Source organism: Salvelinus sp. IW2-2015, linkage group LG8 (assembly GCF_002910315.2).
Source record: "Salvelinus sp. IW2-2015 linkage group LG8, ASM291031v2, whole genome shotgun sequence".
In the NCBI taxonomy this organism is placed as follows: Eukaryota; Metazoa; Chordata; class Actinopteri; order Salmoniformes; family Salmonidae; genus Salvelinus; species Salvelinus sp. IW2-2015.
The window spans coordinates 46,495,625-46,499,675 of NC_036848.1; the positions used below are offsets into that span (position 1 = coordinate 46,495,625).

The 4,051-nt window shown below is 45.4% G+C and overlaps 1 non-coding gene across 1 annotated transcript; it reads right to left on the bottom strand.

Annotated features, from left to right (window-relative positions):
- Positions 1–3,244: 3,244 nt before the first annotated feature.
- trnat-ugu (transfer RNA threonine (anticodon UGU)) lies at positions 3,245–3,317 on the bottom strand. Its single transcript has one exon. It is a non-coding gene; the product is annotated as a tRNA-Thr (tRNA).
- Positions 3,318–4,051: the final 734 nt, after the last annotated feature.

Below are 4,051 nucleotides of genomic sequence, written 5' to 3' on the forward strand. Positions count from 1 at the left end.
AGAGAGGAGGAGTAGGGAGAGAGAGAAAGAGAGGGGAGGGGTAGGGAGAGAGAAGAAGAGAGGGAGGAGAGAGAAAGAGAGGGAGGAGTAGGGAGCATGAGCAGAAGAAGATAGGAGTAGGGAGGAGAGAAAGAAGAGAGGAGGAGTAGGGAGCAGAGAGAAGGAGGAGGGGTAGGAGCATAGAGAAGAGAGGGAGGAGTAGGCAACAAAGAGAAGAGAGGGAGGAGTAGGGAGCATAGAGAAGAGAGGGAGGGGTAGGGAGCATAGAGAAGAGAGGGAGGAGTAGGGAGGAGAGAGAAGAGAGGGAGGAGTGGATCAATGGAAAGAAAACAGACTACCAAGTGAGAGTAATGAATAGAGAGGAAAGGCTATGGAAGAGGGAAGGGTTAATTAAGTAAGAAGGAATGACAAATAGACAGATGAGTTAACTGAGGAGAGAAAAACAGAGGCAGTGTTAAAGGCCTAGATGGAGGATGAGTGGCCAGGGCTCTCCCCTGCATTAACATCATAGCGTCTGCTATCCTAAATCGCCTTATGAAATCTACTCCTGCCACGGGTAATTACAATGAACAACTTCATATGGCACGTCTGCCTGGCTCCCAGATAAGGCAGGCCAGCGCGTGGCACCGACTCCTTCGCTTTGGAAGGGAAAATCCTTTATCTTATCTCTATCTTGGCAGAACAACCGGCTTCTGCCCAATTCCAACCTAATCTTCTGCGTAAACAATACTGATATTTCACCACCGCAGCAGAAAAAAAGAGAAAGAGAGAGGGAGGGAGCGAAGGAGGGAGGGAGGGAGAAAATGGAAGAGAAAAGAGAGGAGACTGATAACATCACTCATTTACAAAGCTCACCCCTTCTGCCAAATCCCTGGTCCACTCTCAAGTCATTTATTCTGCAGAACACTACCTCAGCGTCCAAACACTCCATATGTACACACAGTCATATGGTATTTCATGCCAAGGCCATTTTGTAGGGCCTTAGGGCTAGATTCAATATGTAGTGTGGAAGATCCACCTTATAGCGCAAGTGAAATTAAAAGATTATTTCCGATTGAGCCGACATACAGTATGCACTCTTTTACCGTGAATGCAGTCTCTGCGAACGTGGGAACATTGCCTTTAAATTTCAGTTGCTCTATAGCACAGATTTTCTGCACTACGGATTGAATCTAGGCCTTAACGTATATAGCTAAAATGCGCTGCATGGTCAATCCGACGTCTACATTTGCTGTGCAGCATTTACGGTGATACGGCCTCTTCAGAAGTCAGGGAATTCATACTTCATATGTTTCACAGAGCAGTGCAGAGCTGTTGTGAAGGAAGTTGTCAAGGAAGTGAGTTTGTGTTTATACAGGATCTCCTGCCCCCACCTACCTTCAACCAATCATGTCAATGCGGAGCTATACGGAGCTATGAGGAGCCCTCCATATTAAAATTTGACTTTAATACTTTGTCTGTGAGATAGTTGTCTGACATTATGACCCACTGAACATCTTTAGAATTAAAATGGATACAAGACAGCAAATATTTCCTTTGATTTCTCTAGATATTTTACCTTTTGATAGAGTGGTGAGATGGAGCCAGCGTCTCTTACAAGTGAGTAGAAGAGTTATACAGTTGTGTAAGAATCAGTCCAAGGAAACACTCACTCACATATTCTACAAAGATTTAGTTTTTCTTCTATTCATGTCCCCTAAGGTTCTCTCTCACATCATCCCTCCCTTAGGCCATCTCTCTCCWCCATCTCTCTCCCTCCGTTTGTGTTTTGCCCTCTCTCAGAGGAGGTGAAGAGCTCCATCACTCTTTCCGTCGATGGAGCTGGATAACCCTCAGGGCTCTGGTAAATTAGAAATTCACTTTATTTAATCAGTACCACTCACACCTCCTTGGTCCAGGTGACAGAAATAAGCATGTGTCAAACACGTTACTCAATGGCAATGTCAGCACGTTCTCTTACTTCAATGCTGGTGTGGTACCTTTACTGATGGTGACAGTCAGTCCAACTACAAACTCTTCAATGATACAATATCTACAGACATAATGAATAATATACACAGAGTTGAGGGTCTCCCCAACTATGTTGTAATATATATAGATAAATACATAGATATAAGTAGAGTAAAAGGTCTGGTTCAGACATATTTTTAGGAAGAATAAGTGACAGTTTGTAACCAAGCTAGCCAGGTGTGTGTTGAATASAGAGGCATCATCGCTTCTAGAGCGGTTTGCAGGAGAGGGATTATTTTGACCAATCTACTCCAAAACAAGATTAAGGGGACAGGATCATGTTTGATTGTCAGCTACAATAGCCACAACTGTGAAACAAGTCGGTTGGGCGCGGGATCACACACAGGACATGCGTGAAAATCAGGGCATGGAGTAATCTCTTCTCTTAAGAACCACAGGAGACATTAAACCCATTTTGAGCGACTGTGATAAACAAGGTAGGCAGACCATTACTATAGGTAGCTAGTGTGTGCGGGAGCTCAGAAAAATGGGCCAGGGACCACATAATCTACAGTGCCTTCCGAAAGTATTCACACCCTTTGACTTGTAACACACATTTTGTGTTACAAAGTGGGATAAAAAMGCATTTAACTTTCATTTTATTCCAACAATATACACACAATACTCTGATGTCAACGTGGGAAAAAAGTCTGACATTTGTAAAAACAAGAATCATGAAGAATGTAAACTAATGTATCTTGATTAGATAAGTGTTCAACCCCCTGAGTCAATACATGTTAAAATCACATTTAGCAGCGATTATAGCTGTGAGTCTTTCTGGGTAAGTCTCAGAGCGTTCTACACATGGATTGTGCAACACTTGCKCATTATTCTTTTAAAAATTCTTCAAGCTCTGTCAAATTGGTTGTTGATCATTGCTAGACAACCATTATCAGGTCTTGCCATAGATTTTCAATCTGATTTAAGTCAAAACTGTAACTTGGCCACTCAGGAACATTCACTGTCTTAGTAAGCAACTCCGGTGTAGATTTGGCATTGTGTTTTAGGTTATTGTTCGGCTGAAAAGTGAAGTCATCTCCCAGTGTCTGGTGYAAAGCAGACTGAACTAGGTTTTCCTCTAGGATTTTGCCCGTGCATTGCTCCATTCCGTTTTTCATCCTGAACTCCCCAGACCTGAACGATTACAAGCATACCCATTACATTTTACGTAATTTAGCAGACGCTCTTATCCAGAGCGACTTACAAATTGGAAAGTTCATACATATTCATCCTGGTCCCCCAGTGGGGAATGAACCCACAACCCTGGCGTTACAAGCACCATGCTCTACCAACTGAGCCACACGGGACCATACCCATAACATGATGCAGCCACCACTATGCTTGAAAATATGGAGAGTGGTACTCAGTAATGTGTTATATTTGCCCCGAACGTAACACTTTGTATTCATATCAGGTAAGACCCAAATGCAGACTGTGTTGAAGTAACAATGTTTATTAGGGGGTCGATAATCCAGAGTAGTGGGGCAAAGGTACAGGACGACAGGCAGGTTCAGGTCAGGCAGAGGTGTGTAATCCAGAGTGGGGCCAGGGGCTCAGGGGCAGGGTCAGGCAGAGGGGTCAGGCAGGCGGGTTCAGAGTTCTTGGATACTGGTCGGTGCTGCGGAAGTGAAGTGGCCTTACTGAACCCCTCCCGGAGGTCCTGGGATTCCGTGGGAATGGCGGCGAGCGTGCGGAAATCCACCGCATAGTCTGCCACACTGAGGGAGTCCTGCAGAAGCTGGAGTAACTTCCGGGAAGCCTCTCTCCCAGACACCGGCGCCTCGAACACCTTTCTCACCTCCGCCACAAATACCTCCAGACTGAGGTAGACGGCAGATTGTTGCTCCCACACCGCCATGGCCCAGGCGAGTGCCCTCCTGGACATCAGCGTAATAATGTACGCTATCTTTGAGTGGTCCGAGGGGAACGAAGAAGGCTGCAGCTCGAAAACGAGGGAGGACTTGGAGAGAAAGGACCGGCAGGTTCTGGAATCTCCATCGTAGTGCTTCGGGGGAGGTAAGCAGGGTTCCCGGGAAACCGG